The following is a 14,949-nucleotide window of genomic DNA, read 5'->3' on the forward strand; positions in this document are numbered from 1 at the left end:
CAATCAGCCTGTGGCACTGCTCAGCTGTCCAGTGCTGCTTCTCTGTAGCCCAGGTCAGGCGCTTCTGCCGCTGTTTCTGGTTCAAAAATGGCTTGACCAGGGGAATGCGGCACCTGTAGCCCATTTCCTGCACACGCCTGTACACGGTGGCTCTGGATGTTTCTACTCCAGACTCCGTCCACTGCTTCCGCAGGTTACCCAAGGTCTGGAATCGGTACTTCTCCACAATCTTCCTCAGGGTCCGGTCACCTCTTCTCGTTGTGCAGCGTTTTCTGCCACACTTTTTCCTTCCCACAGACTTCCCACTGAGGTGCCTTGATACAGCACTCTGTGAACAGCCTATTCTTTCAGAAATTTCTTTCTGTGTCTTACCCTCTTGCTTGAGGGTGTCAATGATGGCCTTCTGGACAGCAGTCAGGTCGGCAGTCTTACCCATGATTGCGGTTTTGAGTAATGAACCAGGCTGGGAGTTTTTATAAGCCTCAGGAATCTTTTGCAGGTGTTTAGAGTTAATTAGTTGATTCAGAGGATTAGGTTAATAGCTCGTTTAGAGAACCTTTTTTATGATGTGCTAATTTTTTGAGATAGGAATTTGGGGTTTTCATGAGCTGTATGCCAAAATCATCAATACTAAAACAATAAAAGGCTTGAACTACTTTAGTTGTGTGTAATGAATCTAAAATATATGAAAGTCTAATGGTTATCAGTACATTACAGAAAATAATGAACTTTATCACAATATGCTAATTTTTTGAGAAGGACCTGTATAGTCTCAGACCGGTCTGAACTTGTGCACAAGTATCAATATTGAGGTACAAAGTCGTAAGCAAAAACGTAGTCTAATTCAAGCTGGGTCATACACGTGTATCAGATGTCAGTCGTATTGCGAGGATCAGGCAGTAACAGAGTCAGGGACAGGCCGAGTCGGTAACAGAAATCTAGACAGAGGCGAGGTCAGGAAACAGGCAGAAGGTCGGTACACTGATAAATCACAATGAATAATACTCAATAATATCAGGAGGATATTACTAGAAATTACAATTATAGCTATCAATGATCAAACAACGACTGACTAACTAGAGTACATATATATGGTGAGTACCACCATATAGGATGTAGCTCAAGGAAGCTAGCTAGGACCAAGAACCAGCGAACTGATTAGTATCAAGGTCAGTGAGCAACTGAATGCTCCTGACCTTAAATACAGACTGCTCGATCAGAAGCCACTCCTACTTGGTGAGGTCACTCATGACCTCACCTGCTGAATCCTCCTCCTGAGCCTACAAAGATATCATTCACAAAATCTTGGAAGACGGCTGGAGCATTACATAACCCAAAGGGTATCACGAGATATTCGTAATGCCCATCTTGGGTATTGAACGCTGTCTTCCACTCGTCTCCTTGACGGATTCTGATCAGATTGTATGCCCCTCGTAGATCTAATTTGGAAAAAATCTTGGCCCCGGACACTTGTGCAAATAGATCATCAATCAGGGGAAGTGAATATCTATTTTTAACAGCGATTTTATTCAATCCCCTGTAATCAATACAGGGGCGTAACCCTCCATCTTTTTTCTCCACGAAAAAGAAGCCGGCGCCGGCTGGAGAAGTGGATGGCCTAATAAAACCTTTCTCTAGGTTCTCCTTAATATATTCTTTCATGGAAAGTTTTTCAGGACCAGTAAGAGTGTATAGATGTCCACGTGGGGGCAGCAGGTCATTAGGACAATCATAATATCGATGTGGTGGTAACTTATCAGCAAATTGGGGAGAAAATACATCGGCAAAATCCTCGTAAGGTGGAGGAAGTGCTATCTGTTTGACCCCCATGCTGAAGAAAGGTATACCCCGTAGGCATACATCATGACAGTGTTGTGACCAATCTGTAAGATGTCCTGAACACCAGTCTAGATGGGGGTTGTGTCGCCGTAACCATGGCAACCCCAACACAATTGGACTGGAAGGCATGCGGAATACATACAATTGCAACTGCTCATGATGTAAAGCCCCAACCTGTAATGAAACCTCAGGTGTGATGGAAATGGGTTGTTTGGACTGCAAAGGGGTACCATCTATGGCGGTCACATAGAGCTTGTTCTGCAAGGTGAGGGCAGGGATACCAAAGTTGACTGCAAAAGTAGAGTCTATAAAGTTCCCTGCAGCCCCTGAACCAACAAAGGCTTCAGTATGAAATAAAACATTACCCCAATGAATGATAACTGGCAAAATAATTTTCTTAATTTTGAGGGGGAACAATTGGCCCACCCAGGTGAGGTTTCCCAACTTCACCTAGGCGCTGGAGTTTCCCGGAGCCTTGCCCTTAGCAGAAAAACTCTGGGCAAAGTGACCCTTTTCACCACAATACAAACACAGACCAGCTTGTTTTCTTCTGAGGTTCTCAGTGGGTGAAAGACGTGAGAAGCCCAGTTCCATCGGCTCTTCACTGGAGGATGCGCTACCTCGTCTAGGGTTCCCTGAGACGGAATAGGTTTTGTGCTGACGTCTGTGCCTAATCCGTCTGTCAACCCGTATAGCCAGGGAGATAGCATCCTCCAGAGTTCTGGGTTCAGGGTGACTTACTAGCATGTTGTTAACAGAATCAGTTAGCCCAAAGAGAAATTGGTCGAGGAGTGCTGCCTCATCCCACTTGACTGACCATTTTCTGAACTCGGCCGCATACTCCTCTACAGTATGTTTTCCCTGACGAACATCTCGCGGCCTGAAATATCAGGGTCAGCGTAAATCACAGCCATGGCATCAAAAAACTTTTCTACAGATGTAAGAGCTACATCTTCTGGATTTAACCCATATGCCCAGGTTTGTGAGTCTCCCTGCAATAACGTTTTAACCAAAGTAATTTTCTATGACTCGGTACCAGAAGACCTTGACCTGACCTCGAAATAGGACATGCATTGGTTGTGAAAATTGCTGAAGTCAGCACGAGAACCTGTAAATTTTTCGGGTAATGGCATTTTAGGCTGTGATAGCTGGAATAAGAGCTGGTGGAGGAGGTTGCTGAGCATTAACATAATACAACATTCGCTGGAATATTGGAACATTGATTTGAGAAAGTGTGTTGGAGTTATCTGCTCTTGCTGAGCGGCCATTTGCTCGGTGAGGTGGCCAACTGCACCGGCAAGTGTCTGAATCTGCTCTTGCAAAGCCTCCATGATAACTTTTAGGACCTTGATAATATCACGCTGGTGCGTGACGAGATAACGTACAGATAAATTCACAATAACAGTACAATGTATAGGCTATCATTCATGAACAGGCTGTCGGTAAGGGGAACCCGTGCGGGAGAATACCGCCGTCGGTAGTTTATCCTTCTGGGTGGTCATTCATAAAGTTTGTGCCTGGGGCGGTAGCAGTGCGGAGGTTTTCTGGAGAATGGTTTCGGTAGGTGGGCGGTAGGCATGCGGAAACAGAAAAGCTGGCCGAGTCCCTCCATGCGGTGCTCTCTCTGCTGCTGTGTGGGAGGTCCGTCCCATTCACTTACATGTACTCCGCAAGCTTCCCGCTACATCCAGGGGATCGGTAATCCCCTTCCGCATACCGCTATGCGGAAATGTTTATGAATGAACATTTTGCTACTTTTTCTGGATACCTGCGTATCCACACTGCACAAGGCGGTACGTTGTCACTCTGCACGGGAATGTCAGCTCCGCATACGGAAAGAGGCTTTATGAATACACAACTTGCTCAGTGCTCGGTAAAGTCAGCGGTATTACATAGTTACATAGTTACATAGTTACTTTGGTTGAAAAAAGACATACGTCCATCGAGTTCAACCAGTACAAAGTACAACTCCAGCCTGCTCCCTCACATATCCCTGTTGATCCAGAGGAAGGCGAAAAAACCCTTACAAGGTAAAAATTCCTTCCCGACTCCAGATGGCAATCAGATAAAATCCCTGGATCAACATCATTGGCATTACCTAATAATTGTAGCCATGGATGTCATTCAACGCAAGGAAAGCATCTAAGCCCCCTTTAAATGCAGGTATAGAGTTTGCCATAACGACTTCCTGTGGCAATGCATTCCACATCTTAATCACTCTTACTGTAAAGAACCCTTTCCTAAATAAATGGCTAAAACGTTTTTCCTCCATGCGCAGATCATGTCCTCTAGTCCTTTGAGAAGGCCTAGGGACAAAAAGCTCATCCGCCAAGCTATTATATTGCCCTCTGATGTATTTATACATGTTAATTAGATCTCCTCTAAGGCGTCTTTTCTCTAGACTAAATAAACCCAGTTTATCTAACCTTTCTTGGTAAGTGAGACCTTCCATCCCACGTATCAATTTTGTTGCTCGTCTCTGCACCTGCTCTAGAACTGCAATATCTTTTTTGTAATGTGGTGCCCAGAACTGAATTCCATATTCCAGATGTGGCCTTACTAGAGAGTTAAACAGGGGCAATATTATGCTAGCATCTCGAGTTTTTATTTCCCTTTTAATGCATCCCAAAATTTTGTTAGCTTTAGCTGCAGCGGCTTGGCATTGAGTACGATTATTTAACTTGTTGTCGATGAGTACTCCTAAGTCCTTCTCCAAGTTTGATGTCCCCAACTGTATCCCATTTATTTTGTATGGTGTTAGACCATTGGTACGACCAAAATGCATGACTTTACATTTGTCAACATTGAATTTCATCTGCCATGTATGTGCCCATATAGCCATCCTATCCAGATCCTGTTGCAATATAACACTATCTTCCTTAGAGTTGATGATTCTGCACAATTTTGTATCATCTGCAAAAATAGCAACATTGCTCACTACTGTATCCACTAGGTCATTAATAAATAAATTGAAGAGCACTGGACCCAGTACAGACCCCTGTGGGACCCCACTGCTAACAGTCTCCCATTTTGAGTATGATCCATTGACCACAACTCTTTGTTTTCTGTCCATTAGCCAGTTCCCTATCCAAGCACACAGACTCTTCCCCAGTCCTTGCATCCTCATCTTTTGCACCAGACTTTTGTGGGGAACAGTGTCGAAGGCCTTAGCAAAGTCTAAGTATATCACATCTACAGCATTCCCAATATCCATATTAGCATTCACTACCTCATAAAAGCTGAGCATGTTAGTCAAACAGGACCTGTCTTTAGTAAACCCATGTTGATGCTGAGAAATAAGATTATTTTCTACTATGAAGTCATGTATAGTATCTCTTAGTAACCCCTCAAATAGTTTGCATACAACTGATGTTAAGCTTACAGGTCTATAATTTCCTGGATCTGATTTTTTGCCCTTCTTAAATAATGGGAAAACGTGGGCTGTACGCCAATCCACTGGGACTCTGCCAGTTGCAAGAGAGTCACAAAAGATAAGATAAAGGGGTTTATCTATAACTGAACTTAATTCCCTTAGGACCCGAGGATGCATGCCATCCGGGCCAGGTGCCTTGTCTATTTTTAATTTATTTAGTCTTGCCTTTACTTCTTCCTGCGTTAAGTATTTAATATTACAGTTAGAAGATTGAGACTCTTCCGCCTCTGTAATTTGCAACAGTGCTGTTTCCTTTGCAAAGACAGAAGCAAAGAAAGCATTTAATAACTCTGCCTTACCTTGGTCATCCACCATTGAGTTTCCACCTTCATCCTTTAGGAGTCCTATACAGTCAACCTTTCTTTTTTTAGAGTTGATGTACTTGTAAAACTTTTTTGGGTTAGATTTGATATCCCTAGCGATTTGATTTTCAGCTTCGATCTTTGCTAGCCTAATTTCTTTTTTACAATTTTTATTGCACTCCTTGTAATTGCTGAGTGCAGCCTCGGACCCCTCCTGTTTTAGGACCTTATAGGCATTCTTTTTCCTCTTCATTTTATCTCTAACCTTTCTATTCATCCATAGAGGCCTTTTTTTATTCCTAGACATTTTGTTTCCATATGGGATATACATACTACAATATTGATTGAGAATACGTTTAAAAGCTTGCCATTTCCCTTCAGTGTCCTCCCCTTGTAGTACATTATCCCAGTTCACCAAACTTAGTGCCTGCCTAATTTGATTGAACTTTGCTTTTCTAAAATTCATAGTTTTAGTGGTCCCGCTGCCCCGTGGCCTATCAGTCACCAGATCAAACGTTATCATGTTGTGATCACTATTTCCCAAATGTTCTTGAACCTGCACATTTGATACATTATCTGGTCTATTCGAAATGATCAGATCCAGTAACGCATTCCCCCTAGTTGGTTCCGTTACCATTTGAGTCAAGTAATTGTCCTGTAGTGCTGCCAGAAATCTGCTGCTTTTACCAGAATGGGTAGCCTCAATACCCCAGTCAATGTCTGGAAAGTTGAAGTCGCCCATAACTATGACCTCATTTTTACTTGCCGCTTTTTCAATTTGCTGTAGTAATTGCAGTTCTGCAGCTTCATTAATATGAGGTGGTCTGTAGCATACCCCAATAAGCAATTGGCAACTTTTATTTCCACCATGAATATTTACCCAAACGGACTCCACATCTTCGCAATCTTCCTCCATCTCATCGTTGAGGACAGCTGTAAAAGAATTCTTAACAAAGAGACAAACCCCTCCACCTTTTTTCCCTGTTCTATCCCTCCTGAACACATTGTATCCTTTTAAATTGGCTATCCAGTCATGACTTTCATCCATCCATGTCTCGGTTATTCCCACAATGTCATAGCCTTTGTCATTCAGAATGAACTCTAGTTCATCTATTTTATTTGCAAGGCTCCGAGCATTGGTTATCATGCACTTTATATTTTTACCACCACATTTACCAATTTTGTTTACCTGAAATGGGCTACTTGAAGTTTTACCAACCTCCTTAATCTTTACACTGTCCCCACCCCCCTCTCCACCCCCCATAATGTTAGGCTCCCACTGTCTTTTTACCTTATCTTGTCTATATGTTGAGACTTTATCCTCCCGCCTCCCCCCAGATCCTAGTTTAAAATCTCCTCCAACCGTTTAGCCATCTTCTCCCCCAATGCAGCTGCACCCTCCCCATTAAGGTGCAGCCCGTCCCTGCTGTAGAACCTGTAGCCGACTGCAAAGTCTGCCCAGTTCTCCAGGAACCCAAACCCTTCCTTCCTACACCAATTTCTCAGCCACTTATTTAACTCCCTAAGCTCCCTCTGTCTCTCAGATGTAGCACGTGGCACTGGCAGTATTTCAGAGAACACCACCTTGGAGGTCCTTGCTTTAAGTTTATCTCCAAGTACCTGAAAATCATTTTTGAGGACCTTCCATCTCCCACTAACTTTGTCATTGGTGCCAATGTGTACCATGACAGCCGGGTCTTCCCCAGCCCCACCCAATAATCTGTCAATTCTTTCCGCTATATGCCGAACCCGAGCACCCGGGAGGCAACAGACTGTACGGCATTCACGGTTTCTTCGACAGATTACCCTGTCTGTGCGCCTAATAATTGAATCCCCTACCACCAGTACCTGTCTAGCCTTAGCTGCACTCCTATTCCCTTTCTCGTTACAGCAGTCTGCCCCTTGGTTGCTAAGGAGCACATCCTGCTGCAGCATTGCTACTCCAGAGTCGTCCTCACCAATATTACGCAAACAAGCATACTTATTAGTGAGGGACAACTCGGGACTAGCCTCCCTGCCACTTTTTCCCCTACCCCTTCTAACTGTGACCCAACTAGCGGCTACCTCTGCTTCTTGCTCCGGCTTTACTCCACCCACCTCATCTTCAAGGGTTCCATCAAGTGTCTGGATCGTGAGATCCAAGCTCATCTCCATGTTGTGTATGCGTCTCAGTGTTGCGAGATGCTTATTTAGCTCTGCGACTTCCGCCTCTAACCGAGCAACACGCACACATCCAGGGCAACAGTAAACACCCTCAATCCGCTGATCAAGGCATGCATACATGCTGCAGGATGTACACTGTACTGCATTGTCCAACATGATGACTATTGTGTGGGGAAAATTTATTTAAAGTAAACTATGGTGGTAAAAGATGAAACGGGAGAGTGAGTGACGTTCGGGAGTAAGTGTAGCTGGGGTGGAAGAGGGGGAGGGGTGGAGGAGGGGGAGTGAGTAAGTTGGGGTGGAGGAGGGGGAGTGAGTAAAGTTGGGGTGGGGGGGAGGAGGGGGAGGAGGGGAGGGGGAGTGAGTGAAGCTGGGGTGGAGTCCTCAAAACTTAAAGACTACACCACAACGTGTTAGCACATTCTAACCAATGCAAAAAAAACCGCAATATTGGTTGAAGGTTTTTTTTTTTTTTTTTTTTTTTTTTTTAGTCCTTACCTGTTTCCTCTCCCTTCTCTCTTTGTGCCTGTGTTCTAACGCCTATGCCACTTGTGTCGAAGCCACTTAGTGAGCAAGCCACAGACTGAGCAAGCTCAGTACTGAGACCTGAAGCTGTCCAAATACCTCGTGTTACAGCTAATCCCTCCCCCTAGCTGATTGACAGCCTGCTGCAAACAGAGAAAAAAAAAATTGTACTTTTAAAACAAGCACTTGCTGTTAGATATCTGATGAATCGCTATGCACAAGCCCCAGATATCAAAGCAGCAACACACACACTTTACAAACAACAGCAATATAATATAATCAGAGCTCACAATCTCCCAGCAGTGAAGTGAAAGCAGCCCTCCACCAAGATTACGCATTTCCGCATGCGGGAATGCTTTATGAATGATAGCCATATAGTCTCAGACCGGTCTAAACTTGTGCACAAGTATCGATATCAAGGTACAATGTCGTAAGCAAAAACATAGTCTAATTCAAGCTGGGTCATACACGTGTATCAGATGTCAGTCGTATTGCGAGGATCAGGCAGTAACAGAGTCAGGGACAGGCCGAGTCGGTAACAGAAATCTAGACAGAGGCGAGGTCAGGAAACAGGCAGAAGGTCGGTACACTGATAAATCCCAATGAATAATACTCAATAATATCAGGAGGATATTACGAGAAATTACAATTATAGCTATCAATGATCAAACAACGACTGACTAACTAGAGTACATATATATGGTGAGTACCACCATATATGATGTAGCTCAAGGAAGCTAGCTAGGACCAAGAACCAGCGGACTGATTAGTATCAAGGTCAGCGAGCAACTGAATGGTCCTGAGCTTAAAGGGAACCAGAGAGGAACGGGGGGTTGAAAAAAGAAAATGATTTTATACATACCGGGGGCTTCTTCCAGCTCCATAAGCCTGAATCGCTCCCACGCCGCCGTCCTCAGCTTCCTGGATCCGCCGGTACCGGGCCCGTCACTTCCGGCGGACGCGGCCAATTGTCCGCATCACAGGGGCTCCCTCCATACATGTACGCATGCGGCAGCGCAGTAAGCAGCCACATGCGTATCTGTATGGAGAGAGAGCACCCTGTAATGCGGAGAATTGGCTGCGTCCGCCGGCCGACTTGCCGACTCGCGGCAATGACGGGACCCGGTGGCGGCGGATCCAGGCAGCGGAGGACGGCGGCGTGGGAGCGATCCGTGCGTATGGGGCTGGAGGAAGCCCCAGGTATGTATATTGAATCCTCTCTGGTTCCCTTTAAATACAGACTGCTCGATCAGAAGCCACTCCTACTTGGTGAGGTCACTCATGACCTCACCTGCTAATCCTCCTCCTGAGCCTATAAGGCCTATAAGAGCTCATGCGTGCGCGATGCAACCTTTCGGTCGCACATGAGCCGGAAGACCCCGCCGGAGGGAAGCCGGGGATGCCGTCAGAGGATGTCAGCGCGGCATCCCGCCGCTCGCTCGGACTACGCCAGAGCCGTCGCGGGACCTGCCGCCGGAAGGTAAGTGTGTTACAGGGACCCTTCACAGGCTTCCCATTACTCAAGTAATTACACTTCAGGTGTTCTTTAAAGGAGTTATCAGCCAAAAACAAAAAAATGAGCTTTACTCACCTGGGGCTTTCTCCAGCCCCTTGCTGCCGACTGTCCCACGCCGACCTCTCCGCCGCCGTCCCGGGCTCCACGCACGGTGCAGAGTCCGACCGCGGTGTGGGCCTTACTGTGCCTACGCGAACTGCCGCTGTCAATCATCGCCACGTGGTCCGCGGCGCACTGCGCAGAACTACTACCACCACGTGGCAATGATTGACAGCGGTTCGCGCAGGCGCAGTAAGGTCGACACCGCGGTCGGACTCTGCACCGTGCGTGGAGCCCGGGACAGCGGCGGAGAGGTCGGCGTGGGACAGTCGGCAGCAAGGGGCTGGAGAAAGCCCCAGGTGAGTAAAGCTCTTTTTTTTTTTTTTTTTTTTCAGCTGATAACTCCTAATGCTGGATCGGCTGTTGTCTGTGCTACCTGGAAAACATATATACCTCAGAGACCCCCAGACACCCTTCCCTCATCACAGAGACCCCCAGACACCCCTTTCCCAACACAGAGGCCTGGTGCACACCAAAAAACGCTAGCAAATCCACAAAATGCTAGCAGATTTTGAAACGCTTTTTCTGTGGCGTTTCAGCTAGCATTTTGCGGTTTTGTGAAGCGTTTTTGGTGTAGTAGATTTCATGTATTGTTACAGTAAAGCTGTTACTAAACAGCTACTGTAAAAAAAAACGCCTGGCAAACCGCTCTGAAGTGCCGTTTTTCAGAGCGGTTTGCGTTTTTCCTATACTTAACTAATACTTAACATTGAGGCAGAAACGCATCCGCAATCCAAAATCTGCTGCAGCCCGGGAGTATGCGTTTCTGCAAAACGCCTCCCGCTCTGGTGTGCACCAGCCCATTGAAATACATTACCCTAGCGGATCCGCACCCGCAGGCGGATCGCAAACCGCAGCGGAAACGCTCTGGTGTGCACTAGGCCAGAGACCCCTAGACACCCCTCCCCATCACAGAGATGCCCAGACACCCCTCCCCAACATAGAGACCCCCAGACACCCCTCCCCCATCGCAGAGACCCCCAGATACCCCTTTCCCAACACAGAGACCCCCAGACACCCCTCCCCATCACAGAGACCCCCAGACACCCCTCCCTCATCAGAGACCCCCAGACTCCCCTCCCCCATCACAGAGACCCCCAGACACCCCTCCACATCACAGAGACCCCCAGACACTCCTCTCCCATCACAGAGACCCCCAGACACCCCTCCCCCATCACAGAGACCCCCAGACACCCCTCTCCCATCACAGAGACCCCCAGACACCCCTCTCCCCCATCACAGAGACCCCCAGACACCCCTCCCCCATCACAGAGACCCCCAGACACCCCTCCCCCATCACAGAGACCCCCAGACACCCCCTCCCCCATCACAGAGACCCCCAGACACCCCTCTCCCATCACAGGGACCCCCCAGACACCCTTCCCCCATCACAGGGACCCCCAGACACCATTCTCCCATCACAGGGACCCCCAGATACCCCTCCCCCATCACAGAGACCCCCAGACACCACTCTCCCATCACAGAGACCCCCAGACACCATTCTCCCATCACAGAGACCCCCAGATACCCCTTTCCCAACACAGAGACCCCCAGACACCCCTCCCCATCACAGAGACCCCCAGACACCCCTCCCTCATCAGAGACCCCCAGACTCCCCTCCCCCATCACAGAGACCCCCAGACACCCCTCCACATCACAGAGACCCCCAGACACTCCTCTCCCATCACAGAGACCCCCAGACACCCCTCCCCCATCACAGAGACCCCCAGACACCCCTCTCCCATCACAGAGACCCCCAGACACCCCTCTCCCCCATCACAGAGACCCCCAGACACCCCTCCCCCATCACAGAGACCCCCAGACACCCCTCCCCCATCACAGAGACCCCCAGACACCCCCTCCCCCATCACAGAGACCCCCAGACACCCCTCTCCCATCACAGGGACCCCCCAGACACCCTTCCCCCATCACAGGGACCCCCAGACACCATTCTCCCATCACAGGGACCCCCAGATACCCCTCCCCCATCACAGAGACCCCCAGACACCACTCTCCCATCACAGAGACCCCCAGACACCACTCTCCCAGCACAGAGACCCCCAGACACCACTCCACATCACAGAGACCCCCAGACACTCCTCTCCCATCACAGAGACCCCCAGACACCCCTCCCCCATCACAGAGACCCCCAGACACCCCCTCCCCCATCACAGAGACCCCCAGACACCCCTCTCCCATCACAGGGACCCCCCAGACACCCTTCCCCCATCACAGGGACCCCCCAGACACCCTTCCCCCATCACAGGGACCCCCAGACACCATTCTCCCATCACAGGGACCCCCAGACACCCCTCCCCGCAGCAGAGGACCCCGCACTGAGCACATGACGTCACACCTTAGATACAATGCATCAGTTCTCGCACTCACCCCTCAGCACACGTGACGTCACAGCAAGTGCTCCATCAGATGCGGCAGACAAAGCCCAGCACCGCGCATGCGCACCGCACATTGCCCAACAGTACGCACGCGCCCTGACTGCTGCGAGATCTGCGCCTGCGCGGCACTCACCGCACCACGTGACTCACACCGGCGTGTGAACTCGCTTACCGCGCATGCTCAGTGTGACCGGTCGGCCTCAAATAGAAGCAGGAGCTGCGTGTGTCTGCACGATGATAATCTAGCCCTGCATAGAGCATAACCGAGTATGGTCCCCACCATATATATTGTGCAGCCTGGCGGAGAGGGCGGAGCTGCGTGCAGTAATCCCAGGAGAGTGCAATAATCCTGTGCAGTGCAGTAATCCCAGGGTGCAATAATCCCAGGGTGTGCAATAATCCTGTGCTGTGCAATAATCCCAGGGTGTGCAATAATACCAGAGTGTGCAATAATCCTGTGCTGTGCAATAATCCCAGGGTGTGCAATAATACCAGAGTGTGCAATAATCCTGTGCTGTGCAATAATACCATGGTGTGCAATAATACCAGAGTGTGCAATAATCCTGTGCTGTGCAATAATCCCAGGGTGTGCAATAATACCAGAGTGTGCAATAATCCTGTGCTGTGCAATAATACCATGGTGTGCAATAATACCAGAGTGTGCAATAATCCTGTGCTGTGCAATAATCCCAGGGTGTGTAATAATCCTGTGCAGTGCGATAATACAGAGTGTGCAATAATCCTGTGCTGTGCAATAATCCCAGGGTGTGCAATAATACCAGAGTGTGCAATAATCCTGTGCTGTGCAATAATCCCAGGGTGTGTAATAATCCTGTGCAGTGCGATAATACAGAGTGTGCAATAATCCTGTGCTGTGCAATAATCCCAGGAGAGTGTAATAATCCTGTGCAGTGCAATAATCCAAGGAGAGTGTAATACTCCTGTGCAGTGCACTAATACCAGAGTGTGCAATATTCCCAGGGTGTGTAATAATCCTGTGCAGTGCGATAATACCAGAGTGTGCAATAATCCTGTGCAGTGCAATAATCTCAGGAGAGTGTAATAATCATGTGCAGTGCAATAATCCAAGGAGAGTGTAATACTCCTGTGCAGTGCACTAATACCAGAGTGTGCAATATTCCCAGGGTGTGCAATAATCCTGTGCTGTGCAATAATACTGTGATGTTCAATAATACTGTGCAGTGCAATAATACCAGAGTGTGTAATGTTCCCAGGGTGTGCAATAATCCTGTGCAGTGCAATAATACCAGAGTGCAATATTCCCAGGGTGTGCAATAACCCTGTGCAGTGCAATAATACCAGAGTGCAATATTCCCAGGGTGTGCAATAATCCTGTGCTGTGCAATAATACTGTGATGTTCAATAATACTGTGCAGTGCAATAATACCAGAGTGTGTAATGTTCCCAGGGTGTGCAATAATCCTGTGCAGTGCAATAATACCAGAGTGCAATATTTCCAGGGTGTGCAATAACCCTGTGCAGTGCAATAATACCAGAGTGCAATATTCCCAGGGTGTGCAATAATCCTGTGCTGTGCAATAATACTGTGATGTTCAATAATACTGTGCAGTGCAATAATACCAGAGTGTGTAATGTTCCCAGGGTGTGCAATAATCCTGTGCAGTGCAATAATACCAGAGTGCAATATTCCCAGGGTGTTCAATAATCCTGTGCAGTGCAATAATACCAGAGTGTGCAATATTCCCAGGGTGTGCAATAATCCTGTGCAGTGCAATAATACCAGAGTGTGCAATAATCCCAGGGTGTGCAATAATCCTGTGCAGTGTAATAATACTAGAGTGTGCAATATTCCCAGGGTGTGCAATAATCCTGTGCAGTGCAATAATACCAGAGTGTGCAATAATCCTGTGCAGTGCAATAATACCAGAGTGTGCAATAATCCCAGGGTGTGCAATAATCCTGTGCAGTGCAACAATACCAGAGTGTGCAATAATCCCAGGGTGTGCAATAATACCAGAGTGTGCAATAATCCCAGGGTGTGCAATAATCCTGTGCAGTGCAATAATACCAGAGTGTGCAATATTCCCAGGGTGTGCAATAATCCTGTGCAGTGCAATAATACCAAAGTGTGCAATATTCCCAGGGTGTGCAATAATCATGTGCTGTGCAATAATACCAGAGTGTGCAATATTCCCAGAGTGTGCAATAATCCTGTGCTGTGCAATAATCCCAGAGTGTGCAATAATCCCAGAGTGTGCAATAATCATGTGCTGTGCAATAATACCAGAGTGTGCAATAATCCCAGGGTGTGCAATAATACCAGAGTGTGCAATAACCCCAGGGTGTGCAATATTCCCAGGGTGTGCAATTATCCCAGAGTGTGCAATAATCCCAGAGTGTGCAATAATCCTGTGCAATAATCCCAGAGTGTACAATAATCCTGTGCTGTGCAATAATACCAGAGTGCGCAATAATCCCAGGGTGTGCAATAATCCTGTGCAGTGCAATAATACCAGAGTGTGCAATAATCCCAGGGTGTACAATAATACCAAAGTGTGCAATATTCCCAGGGTGTGCAATAATCATGTGCTGTGCAATAATACCAGAGTGTGCAATATTCCCAGAGTGTGCAATAATCCTGTGCTGTGCAATAATCCCAGAGTGTGCAATAATCCCAGAGTGTGCAATAATCAT

General features: G+C 47.6%; 1 protein-coding gene across 1 annotated transcript in view; it reads right to left on the reverse strand.

Moving 5' to 3' along the window:
- Positions 1-12,365, reverse strand: part of LOC137571128 (putative nuclease HARBI1) — a 44,626-nt gene extending 32,261 nt beyond the window's left edge. The window contains exon 1 of the mRNA XM_068279854.1: positions 12,266-12,365. The gene's annotated coding sequence lies outside the window, so the exon portion shown is untranslated. The remainder of the gene's footprint in view (positions 1-12,265) is intronic.
- Between the last annotated feature and the right edge of the window lie 2,584 nt (positions 12,366-14,949).

Source organism: Hyperolius riggenbachi, chromosome 4 (assembly GCF_040937935.1).
Source record: "Hyperolius riggenbachi isolate aHypRig1 chromosome 4, aHypRig1.pri, whole genome shotgun sequence".
Taxonomy (NCBI): Eukaryota; Metazoa; Chordata; class Amphibia; order Anura; family Hyperoliidae; genus Hyperolius; species Hyperolius riggenbachi.